The sequence below is a fragment of the Macrobrachium rosenbergii genome, chromosome 40, assembly GCF_040412425.1.
Source record: "Macrobrachium rosenbergii isolate ZJJX-2024 chromosome 40, ASM4041242v1, whole genome shotgun sequence".
Lineage (NCBI taxonomy): Eukaryota > Metazoa > Arthropoda > Malacostraca > Decapoda > Palaemonidae > Macrobrachium > Macrobrachium rosenbergii.
This window is the reverse complement of record NC_089780.1, coordinates 31,614,908-31,627,879: the sequence shown is the minus strand read 5'-3', so window position 1 is coordinate 31,627,879 and position 12,972 is coordinate 31,614,908. Positions and strand designations below refer to the sequence as shown.

General features: G+C 38.4%; 1 protein-coding gene across 5 annotated transcripts in view; it reads right to left on the bottom strand.

Moving 5' to 3' along the window:
• Positions 1-12,972, bottom strand: part of LOC136826315 (HMG box transcription factor BBX) — a 228,793-nt gene that overhangs the window by 126,974 nt on the left and 88,847 nt on the right. The window lies entirely within an intron of this gene.

The following is a 12,972-nucleotide window of genomic DNA, read 5'->3' as shown; positions in this document are numbered from 1 at the left end:
CCTGACAGCAACAATCCTCCCTCCCCATCTTCCCCTATCCCCTTTGAGCTGTACACCTGCCATGCAGCGCTTTGAAAAACAATAGTTCTTCATTAAGGAAAATTAAAAACAGACTTCCAACTCGTAACGTCCACAAAAAAGCAAATGGCGCCCACTAACACAACAACCGATAAGAATAAAATCCAGTCAATGACCGAAAACGAGGCAATTTGCGAGAGGTGTCCGATAGGAGATAGACGCAACCGAACAACACTCGCTGGAACGTCCACTCGGCGGCGGCAAATGGTTTCCAGCAGACCCAAAACTCGTTGCGACCCTCCGAAGAAAACATTCCTCGCTTCCATGAACTTGGTCATGTCAGATCGAAGCCTTGTCAGATCAGAACGTATCACACCAGAAAATGGAAAGACTCGCAGTGAGTCAAATGTGGGACTTCTGACAAAAATGTTGGAACTGCAATGACGTTCTAACCAGTCCCTAGCTTTCACATCTGCTCGCTAACTTTTAGACTCAATATCGAATTTGCATAACCTCCATTACCCTAAAAAAAAAGGGGATAGCACCGAGTCACTAGGAAGCTTTCATTTAAAACCTCTACAGATTCTTCACACACACACACACAAAACTTTGACTTTATAAATAAATCTCACGGCGGTCAACTTAATGCTGCGCATTTTGCAAATGAAAACCTCGTTTGGTTGCAAAGATTCAAAGAAACAGGAAATTTGACAAAATTTCCTATCCTTTGCTTTTTAGAGGTTCGCTCTGAACTGTGCCAGGTAAGAATTTCCATTTAAAATAACCTCACCTATCAAAGGAACCACGTTTTTTCGCGTTTGATTCTGTAGGTCCTTTCTGTCACTCCCATAACCAGAATTCTTCTTCGTCTTGTTTTGCAATGGTCATCTGATCACAACAATGTCTAAACTCTAAAATGACGACAGAGTCCTTAATTCGGAACACAATGATAGGGAAAATGAGACGGCAAAGTTAAGATCCTTCTTGAACAACTGAGTTCTCCACTGAACACACACACACACCTACGAGTTAACATAAGGAAAGGGTGGCGTATACTATTTTTATCATTATTATTCTTCAGAAGATTCATATGGAACAAGCCCACCACAGGGGCCATTGACTTGAAATTCAAGCTTCCAAGGAATATTGAGGTTTTCATTAGGAAGAAGCAAGAGGAAGTAATGGGAAGTACAGAAACAAGAGATACACTTACTACAAAAGAAAAATTAAGTTAATAAATAGATAAACTGTGTTAAAATACGAGTTACAATAAGAAAAGGGTTGGATATACAGTACTGCAGACGTCCTAAATTAAACTACCACTACATTCCTCTGGATATCAGCAGAACTCACGCAAGAGGGCCAGAGAAGAAGCGGCCGGGGGGTAGGGCCCACCCTGCTTCCACTGGTAGCAGAGCCTCGAGAATGAAAGTCCAGCGTGCATTCTAGTTAAAAATAAATTATTATAGAAAGTCTCCTGTAAGTCCACTCGTCGAGAGAGAGTACAAATTTAGGCCAAAGCCCAAGCGCTGGGACCTGTGGGGTCATTCATAGCTGGAAGGGAATTTGACAGTAAAAAGGTTTGAAAGGTTAAGTAACAGGAGGAAAACCTCAAAGCAGCCGCACTGTGAAACAACTGCTAGGAGAGGGTGAAGGAAAGTAAGATGGAAGAGAATATGAACAGGGGTACAGTAAAGGGAATGAAAGGGGTTGCAGTTAAGAGCTGAAGGGGCGCTCCAAATAAACTTAAGTAATGCCTACAGTGCACCACAGGAGATGCAGTACCACCCAAGGGTGCCACTCATCAAGATGCGCAACTCAGATCAAAGTCCTTTTCCTTTTTAAATGCAATTATATTATAACACTGAATACTACACTTTTGGCTCCATGTTTCCCGCACAAATAACGACACCCCAAAGGAAACTTGCTGTATAGTCAAACCGTAAGAAATCTTCAGAAAGTCTAAGACAAAGTGTATGTATGTTTATATTTTATGTTTATATATATATGTATATATACATATACATATTATATATATAAACATATTATAATATATATATATGGGTGTGTTTGTGTGTATGATTATAATCACATTACCAAGAGATTCGTTTATCACACATCACCTCAGGTAAAGAAACCGACAGACTGGGTGTACTGTACTGTAGGTCCTGACTGACTCACCACTTTCAACTTTATTTCCGAACCACTCACGAAGGAATGATACACAACAGTTGAAATCACAATATATATATATATATATATATATATATATATATATATATATATATATATATATATATATATATATACATATATACATACATATACATTATATATATATATATATATATATATATATATATATATATATATATATATATATATATATACAGACTACAGAGACAGTACAGACAAACGTACAAAACCCAATTGAGACAGACTCCACACCTGACAGGAGTCAAAGGGGGAGGGGTGGCCAAACTCTAATAAGTGTTGGTGCATCTACTAAGTGCACAAATGTGATAATCCGTTTTCACACATATCTCCTGCCTTCCCTCCTTCCTTCCTTCCTTCCTTCCTTCCTTCCTTACTTAGAAGTGACACATTTTACAAATCTTTCGAAACTATATGATCAACCTTATACATGCCTTAACTGGTATTCATGTTATGGCCATAATTTTCTTGTATAAAGCTAGATTCAATGATATTCCTTTCCATGTGTGTATAAATACATATAAAGTATAATATATATATATATATATATATATATATATATATATATATATATATATATATATATATATATATATATATATATATATATATATATTTTCATTAAGCTACAATTGTATTTTTTAATATCAATTCGCGTTTTATCTGTATATGAATCAAGTAATATATTTTCATATATGTTACCGAAGGGGAATATGAAAATATTTTATGGTCTGTTTATCAGCAATGTAGAGTGAATTGATTATTAAATGAGTTTTTAGCTTAATGTCTTGTATATGGAGAATCACGGTGATGTGATAAAAATTCATTATATATATATATATATATATATATATATATATATATAAAGTATATATATATATATATATATATATATATATATATATATAAATATATATATATATATATATATATATATATGTAGAATCTACTAGTCACTTTTTACCAGATACATACTTAATGTAACAATAGCCACAATGCCCTCTTAACTTTCTCGAATTCTTCGTGCTTTTTTGGATATGCTTGTCACTACAAATCTTTAAGATCCAAGTGCAAGAAATATGAAGAAATTCTGATGTCTGGTAGCCGGAAACTAACCCGGGTCCCCAACCAGAACGAGGTCCCACTGTCAAGAGTCTGAATCAAAGGCTAATTTAAGCTGAGTTAGGGAGTCATGGCAGACTTGTCAGAAATGAAACTACGAGGGACAGTTTTTGCAGTTCCTTATGCAGAGGAGATACAGATGAACAAGAAAAATATTATGCCAAAGTTTCTTCGGTGCAATCAAGTTTTCTGCACAGCGTATAATCAAGGCCACCAAAAATTGATCTATCTTTCAGAGGTCTCGGTATAATGCTGTATGATCCTTGGCCCATGAAACTTTAACCACTGCCTGGTGGTGGCCTATACTATATCGTTGTCAGAAACATGATTATGGCTACCCTTAACCTTAAATAAAATAAAAATAAAAACTACTGAGGAGGCTAGAGGGCTGCAATTTGGCATGTTAGATGATTGGCGGCTGGATGATCAACGTACCAATTTGCAGCCCTCTAGCCTCATTAGTTTTTAAGATCTGAGGGCGGACAAAAAGTGTGGACAGAAAAAGGTGCGGAGAGAAAAAGTGCGGATGGCAGACAAAGCTGGCACAATAGTTTTCTTTTACAGAAAACCAAAAAGGGAGATGAATATAGCTTGGACATGTCCTTTGCACAGCCCCAGGGATGATCGTACTTGGTAGGTCCTCCAACTCTTCTGGGGGCCACAGGAGCCCAGCTGGCACTACTAAGTAGTACAGCAGGACATGCCCAAGCCACATCCACCTCCCTTTCATCTTTATCTCATCTGCATAAGGAATTTTTATCACTGCAACTGGAACTTCAGAAGTTCAAGCGAAATGCAATGCATCACTACCCTGACACTATCCTTCTTGCATTTCGATGCATTTCTATCTGTTTATCTATTCATTATCATCTCTCTGTTTTAATAAGTGGGATCTCTTCTTTATATATTTCCCTTTGCCTCCTCTTACTTTCTCCTTATGAACACCATATTCTTTGGAAGCTTCAATTTCAAGTCAGTGGCCCCTTTGGTGGGCTTGTTCCATAAGAATAGGGGTCTTCATCTTCTGAATAATAATAATAATAATAATAATAATAATAATAATAATAATAATAATAATAATAATAATAATAATAATAATAATAATACCCATAACTCTACCCTACCATGACTCCCTAACACATACTTAGCTTAATTAAAGCTTTTGATTCAGGCTAATAATTCAGCCTGGCCACTGATTGATTCACCTTTATTTTTTGTAGTCTTGCATGAAATTCCAATTCAAAAATACATGTACAGGATATCACTGCTCCTAATCATTGGAAAAATTAAACCCCGTTAACCCTTTCTTCATCTAATGTCATGTCATCCAATTTGGCACTCCCCTTATTCTTAGTCAATCTTTCCTGAAATATGATGCACTCGATCATGCAAGCTCTGTCAATTTTCTGGTGGTCTTCTAAAGAAAACAGCATCATCTGCATTTTCCAAGTCTTTGACCTTTCTTTCGTCACTCCAGTCGATATCAATAAATTCTACAAAGGACAAGCAGCATGAATGAAACAAAATTTCCCCTGTAGTGTCCCACTATCTAATACAAATTTGCTCCACAAGACCCCATTTACAGTACACTAACTCTGCATCTGCTCTGTTCATGGTTAATATCAAGTAACTTTCCATTTATAACATGAAAGCTACAGTGACGCAAGACTTTCCATTATATTGGTCCACGGACATTCTCAAATGCCTTCTCTTAAGCAACAAAAGCCATTATTATTATTATTATTATTATTATATTATTATTATTATTCAGTAGAACGAACAATATTCATATATGGAACACGACTGCAGGGGCCACTGACTTGAAATTAAAGCTTCCAAAAAATATTATGGTGTTCAATAGGAAGAAGTAAGAGAAGGTAACGGGAAACACAGAAAGAAGTGATCTTATGAATTAAAAAAGAAAACAATTAATTAATAAATAGATAAATACATAAAAAAAGATTAAAATGCAAGAAGAATAATGTATTAGAGTAGTAATGCATTACATCTTCGCCTGAACTTCTGAAGTTCCAATTGAACGAAGCAAGATTCTGAAGTTTCATACTCTTCTGCAAATTTTGCCTTTATAAAAAAATGTGACCTGTGCAACGCCCAACCCCCTTCTCTAAGATCAGGTCGTTCATCAATCAGTTTTTTCTCAGTTTCTTTCTGCAGCCTATTAAGAATAAGCACACTGAATATCATAGTTACGACATTCAGTCAGAGTACCACTCTTTGATACTTACTGTAGGCCATGATTTCCAATTCTCAATCACCAAAATTTTGTTTCCTCGTTCCATCCTACATTCTAATTAGCATGCGAGGAGTCATTTCAGTTTCAGCTAAAATCATCTCTGCAGTGACTCCATCGTAACCCGGTGCTTTCCGTCTGCTAATTTGTTTTTACTACAGACCGGACCTCAAAAATTGTTAATTCATTCATCAGGACATTGTAGCCTTCGTCAGTTTCTGGTATTTGAGTCTATATCTTTTAGTCATGACCTTGCAAAAATGTTCCATCCAGCATTGGCTTTCTTATTCTTCTGACGTTATTATTAACCTGTTATCACTTTGAAAGGTATTGCCTTCTTCTTTCTTTTCATCCTTGGTTAGTCCATTAATAAATCTGTCGCTACCCTGACGGAAGCGCCATTTCCTAACAACGTCTTCGTCACCATCAACAGATTGTTGTCCAAATATTCCCTCTTATCTCTTCTTGACCTTCCCTGTACAGACTTGACCACTCTGCATGTTCATCTCCTACTTTGTGTTCTTCATTGCCTCCCTGAAATTTGTCTAAATGTGCCTTTTCGCTCTAGTCTAATCTCTACTGTATCCCTCTGGTCTAATCCGATAACCATAGTTTCAGTCTCGTTACCCCAAATCCCAATATTTCTAGCAGGTTGTTACACTTTCTTGGAGCTCAGTCAGTCATTTTCATTTGCCTGATTCTCTTCAGAAATGGTTTCCTAAGATTGCAATTCTATTTCGACATTCAGAGCAAAAGCCTCTTGATGCACATCTTCAAGAAGCTTTATTGGATCAAAGCTTGATACTTTTCCTTTTTTGCCGAGTGCTTTCTCATCTCAGCTTTGTGTGGCAATGACGAATTGGTGATCAATGCCGACATTTGCTACTCTACAGCTTCTGAAATTAGTGTGTTCTCTGTCGATTAATGGCTAAGTGATCTATCTGGTTTCTATGACTGTCATCTGGAGAAGTCCTTGTGTACTTGCAAGTGTCCTTTCGACGAAAATGAAAAAGTAGCCCATTTACCAAAATTATTCGTACTAAAAACCTGGCAAATTGCATCCTCCTTTTTTCATTTGCATCTCCCAAGCCTCTCCTTCCCATTACATGCTCCATACCTTCTTTGTTCCCAACGAATTTTGCATTGGTATCACCAACAAAAATTCTTACTTCTCCCTTTTGTTTGGCATTTCATTTGTAACATTCTGCAGTTGTATATACTGTACATTTCATTCGCCTTTCATATTTTTGGGAACATCACTCAGTGGTGCTTAACATAATAACACTCACATCACACTCCTTTGATCTAAATCTTGCCGGCAGTATTCTACTGCTCTCCAGTTACTCAGTGCCTTTTCTGCATCTGATGTTAAGATATCTCTCTCTCTCTCTCTCTCTCTCTCTCTCTCTCTCTCTCTCTCTCTCTCTCTCTCTCTCTCTCTCTCTCTCTCTCTCATTCCTTTGATCAACAATTTCCTACCAGCTAAAATGTCCAGTCCATTTTAGATGATTCACAGTACTGACATTCCAATTTCCTATTTTCAGTGTGCCCTTAGTACTTGCAACCCCGGAGTTTCTTAGCACCCCCTTATAGCTGGGAATAGGGACCATTTGCAAATCGTGCCCATCCATCTACATGGGAGAATCCCCAGAGGATTCATTGACCTCTACAGTTCCTTGCAGTGTGCAGTTCCTAGCTAAGTCCAATGACCTCCGCCTTTGCTTACTGCTTTTTAATCAATGTCATCTGCCAGGCATCCATAGTTGAAGCCCAGGAGCAAAGATTTCAACCTTTAACCCTACGTATCATCCCACTGCCAATGATTTCTGGTGTTCCTCCAGAGGAAGGCCATCTTTTTTTCTGGTTTTGAAGATCTAGCTTTTACATAAAGAGGCGTCAACCTACAAGGCATTAGGTACTCATACCCTGAACTTGGGGGCCTAATCCAGGTGCATTGGTGCTCACTTTGGAACAGACAAATTCCCTGAGTGTGTGTGTGTGTGTGTATGTATGGATGTATGAGGGAAAAAAAACATCTACTAGCTTGTAACAGGATGATCAAAAGTTTAAATTACATTTGCAACATTTTGAGGACAAGTGCAGAGGATTTGCAACATGCTGAGAGGACATTTACAATGCACTTGCTTCTTAATGGCAGAATATATTTACTGAACTTGCAGTAAGTGGAGAAAACCTTTATATTTTCCTTGCAACCTCATACCAAGAACATGTTAAATATAACAGCAACATGTGGAGAGAAAATTTTTCCCAAACTTGTCATAATGGCAGCATATAAGCAGCATACTGAAATACATGTGCAATCAACCTGCACAAATGTGGAGGACTTTTCACTAAGCTTACACTGTGACGACAGCATGAAAAGTGGACTTGTAACAAGTGGAGAGACTAAGTACAGTAAATCAGCAGAGGGTTGTAAGAACAATCCCACTAGACTTAGTACATGCTGAGAAAGATTAAGTTGCAAACCAGCAATACACTAAAAGAAATGTATAATGAGAAACTGCACAGTAACCTAGCTACAAGCTGAGAACATGAGTCCTTACAACACAGTGATAAAGCATGCTCAGTTGAGTTGCCTGTAAAGTGGATCAGCAACATAGGAAGGCCACTTAGATTGGTCTTGCTACAGTAATATAATACTGCACATGCATACAACTTTCAATATTTTGAATATTCACACTGGACTTCCAAAACAAGGACATGATATGCAGTGGATTTATATCAGGTAGAAGGGACAATATAAACTGAGTTTAGCACTGAACTTGCAAACCCTACCATCTACAATAATAAAATCTGAGTGGATCTTGTTTGTCCTACCCTGGGTGACAGTATGGGATATAAGACACAGCCACCCTTCCCCCAGCAAACCGGTTTGTCTGCCCCAGGTGGGGCAGGTTAGGTAAGGGAAAGGACAGGTAGGAGAGACATCCACCCTCCTCCTGCAAACCTGTCTGTCTGCCTGGGTGGGGGCAGGGTAGGTAGGGGATCAGGAGGGTAGGGGAGACAGCAGCACTGGGATCCACTGCACACAGCGCATACCAACAAGCTCATTTACAATAACTCACAAAATATTAATAAACGCAATACGCTCAGCCAGGCAAGATGGGTGGGAGAGAGGAGTAGGAGGGCCTTTGTCTTCTTGAGAGCTTTTGTGGCTGTTACTGGCTCTAAAGCACTATGTCATTTGGTCATTTGACACATCATCACACATAACTGTGTCGCTTTCAACTGGCTGAGATTGATACATCATCAGTACAATAATATATAGTAAAAGATGTGTGGGTGGGTGAGTACTTCTGTTCTTTGTAAACTTTCAAGCTATGGGTAATAATGCATGCATCATTATGTTTTTGCTTCTGAATGGCTGATCTTATATGAGTCATGATAACATCATAAAGTTTCCTCCTCTAATTAGCTACATCTGAAGAGTAATAATGCACTTTGTAGCTAAGCACACTTCACTCCTTTGTTAAGTTACCCATTATTTCTTGCTATTCGCTGTCTGAACAGCTTTCCCCTCAACAAAAGGCTCTTATTGCAATGCCTGCAGCAGTGCAAGTGCTGTTTCTTCTGTGTGGTGGTGTCAGTGTGTACTTTGTGTATGGTCCCACCACCTCCTAAGAGGGTCAAGAAGTTGCAGACTCTTCAATAAAAAGCTGGAAGTCATAAAAAAATTGAGGCTGGCTGGTTGATGGCATGCATCATTGAGGAGTATGGCACTGTGAAGTCCACCCTAAAGGACATCAAGTCTGCTAAGGACAAGATCAAGAAGTACACAATGGACTCTGGGAAGATATGTAGGAGTCAGGCTCTCACAGTGATGGCTAAGCCTCGCCATGATGAAATAAAACAGTCAACCTTGATCTGGTTTTGCCAGCTAAAAGCAGACGGCATGCACAAGTGCAGTGCTGAAATGAAGTCTGCAGCTACAATGTTCACAGGTCTGTATGGGGTTGCAAACTTTAAAGCACATAAGGGTTGGCTATTCTGGTTCAAAATTCAACATGAAGACTCATGGCAAAGCCTTGGATGCTTCTGAGGAGGGAACAGAAGGATTTCAGCATGCTGAAAAACTTGAAGAAAAAGGAAGCCCTTGTTTTTAGTCAAATCTACAATGCTGATGAAACTGGTTTATTGTATCACTCCTTGCCCACCAATATCCTAGCTGATGAAACAGAAAAGAATTTACCCAGTCAAAAGCTTTTGTAGCAAAGCACGACTGCTTTGTTATGAGTAAATGCTTCAGCTAGCCATCACTGCAAACCAGTCACAGTTGGACATGCAAAGCAGCCATGTGCCTTACGTGGGTTGATGAGTAGTCTCCCAGTGATTTGGTTTCATTTGGCAAAAGCTTGATTCACCTCCAAGATCATAATCAATTGGTTCCATATTCAGTTTTGTAAGGAAGCTGTTCATCATCAGATATAGGACCTTGGAATCGCTAGACATTGGGTGAAGGTTTTGCTTCTCAGTGACACTGCCACCTCTTGAAAACTAGGACCCTCTAGACACCTCAGTGCCTCTTCCAACCAGTTCGCCACTTCATGTCATCAATAAGGTACAGGATCTTGACGATGCACTGGTGTTGAAGGAGGAGGAGGAGGATTTGTAAATCTCCTTAATAGTTTTTAAGACTGGCTATTGTACGCAGTTTCAGCATCTCACACACAAGTAAGTGAGAGAGAAAAAGTTTTGTTTTTATTTTTTAAGTATATTTTTTTGTATGTATACAATATTGTATTCTAAGAGACAAGATATGAAAAAAGTGTTAACCGTGTTTTATGTTGGTGTACTGTATGTACAGTACCTATTGTATAGCATGAAAGAGAAAAAACTTTGGCTTTTTCAGCTTTTATTTTTTTATTTACTTACTTTGCATAGCTGGTATTCTATTTTTAAGACAAAATAAGGAAAAGTGCAAACTGTGTTTAGTAAAACTACTGTACAGTACAGTAGTGTACTGTGCCATATGTAAAGTACCTACCATTTTGTGTTTTGTTGTAATTCATACAGCGCATATACAGTACTGTATATCTTGAACCAACTGCAAGAAAAAAAAGGTAGTAACTTATGGCTTAACATCCAGTTTTTAGCTTAAAGTGTGTTGGTTATTTTCTACAAGCATATTTAGTGTATATATACAGTTATGCAGTATAAACCAGCAGGCCTTGGGATGTATTAAATCAGATAAAGGAGAGACTTATTTCAAAAGCAATTCACTCCAAAATTGAAGTCCGTAATATGACATTTTAAATGGATTGATAATTACAAAGTACTGATTAGGATAGGCTATTAGCTACTTTATTTGGAATTGCTGTAAACTATAAGCTAAGCGAGTAGGGTCCATAGTACTGTATAGGCTATATGTAAATCTCCGCGACTCAACAGATTTTGTTACTTATTGTGAGTCTAAAGCCCCATGCGTTGAAGCTGAAAGGGACGTACACAGGAGGTAGGCCAGCATTTCCACCAACATGATAATGACTAAGGATTCACCTTTGACAATCCGAACGACTGTCACGTGTTAGAGTACTAGAAATCTTGGCTTATCCAAGGATCAATTTTTGTCTTTCAACATCATGTGAAGCTGCAATGTTGCTGAGGTGGTGACAAGAGTTCCCAGAGATTCTGAAACCATGAATTTGTGAAAGTGGCTTCACCTGCAAGTACGTTTTGAATATGTACAAGACAGATCTCTTCTGGAAGGTGTCTGACGTTTGTTACCTAAGAGGAGAAGACCCAGGATTCAAAGCTGCAAAAGGAGAGTATCACCCATGCATTACTTTCCAACTCGAACGATCTCAAGCTCATACCTATTCAGGAAATAAAAATGTCACTGAAGGGTTTTACCAAGGAGCAGCTTTCAGTTACGCAAAAGTCACAGCACAGCATGAACAATGACAGCCTCATTCCAGCAACATCACTGATTATGCTGTACTTGCCCTGGCCCTCGAAGGACGTATAAAATAGAATTAACTTCCGACCAATTCCTCCTCATAAAAGGTTATATTCCTTGTCATCCCGAGGCAATGAACAACTACTGTAAGGATAATGAAGTGTCGTTTCTACTTTGTAACACCAACTCTCAAAAGCCTGTCAAGTGCTAAAGGCATTTCCTCAACATCAGCCCTGACAAGATGGTGAGTGTTTTGGAAGAGCTCTTGTCAAGAATGCAATAACCTGTATTGCTGAAGACTAGGATGATTACACCCATCAATACTGAATGTTGTATAAAGGATACTGCCTGAGTGTATCCACAATTCTGTTGGTGTCCCTTCTATCAGATTTAAGAAATGGAACAAGACTCTGAGCTGTTCAGAGTTACATTGTGCCACTGAAAAACAAATTAGCAAGTAGAGGGAGAGATATGATATCGATAGAAGGCAAAAACTCTCAGTGTTAGATATTGTGATTTTTAATGCTTCCTTACATACCCTGAGAATGCAATTAACTACATTAAGGAGGTTCACCCTAACAGTTCCAAGGCTATTTGATCCTTGCAAACCTAAGGCTCTGCAGAGATGGTGAAAGAAACAATAGGCCAAAACACTGATCATACTTCACCCACTGCTTCCTCTCATGCACATCCTAACTCTCTCTACTCAACCTTAGATATCAAGAGTCAAGAACCTCTTCAAGCAAAGCAATATGCAAAATCCCCATCAGGTCTGTGCCTACCCACAACTACCCTCCACTCAATGTCACTAAAGTTGATGGCTCTCAGTGATGATGACTCATGAATTCAATTATTTGGCACAGTATATTTTTTTATATTTTGTTTAATAATCTACTCTTTCTGAATTAGAAAATTATATTTGGGGGCTAAAAATCACTGATACAGTGAGTGAGTTATAAACTTCTGGAATGTGAGACTATCTTTGGCATCTTAAATGTTGGGTTTATTATTTTTTGGTGACATGACTGGTCATGATGGAGTGCAACCCAACAATATGTTCAGTGTTGACTGTATTTAACTGTTTCCTGTGGGCATATCGTATTTAACTGTTTCCTGTGGGCATATCACGTGTAAATAAACAGGACTGTTTCTGAAGTCCCAAGACAATCACAGATTTTGACATCATCAACATCCTTTTTGGACTTCAAGGAAGTGACATCAACAAACCCAAGCCTTAAGACTCATGACCCAATCTCAGAATATGATAGGCCTCTAACTTCATGCTATCAGAATGACCCTTCGATGCAAAAGGAAGGCTTTGGTCTCCCTAATGTATTCAAAGTCTGAGTTTTAGCCAATCATGCTGTCAATGAAGTCATGTCTTCAAACACCAATCCACCCTCTCCCTCTGCCTAAGAGATGTCTTCCAGAAGTACCTTGATGTTTTGCT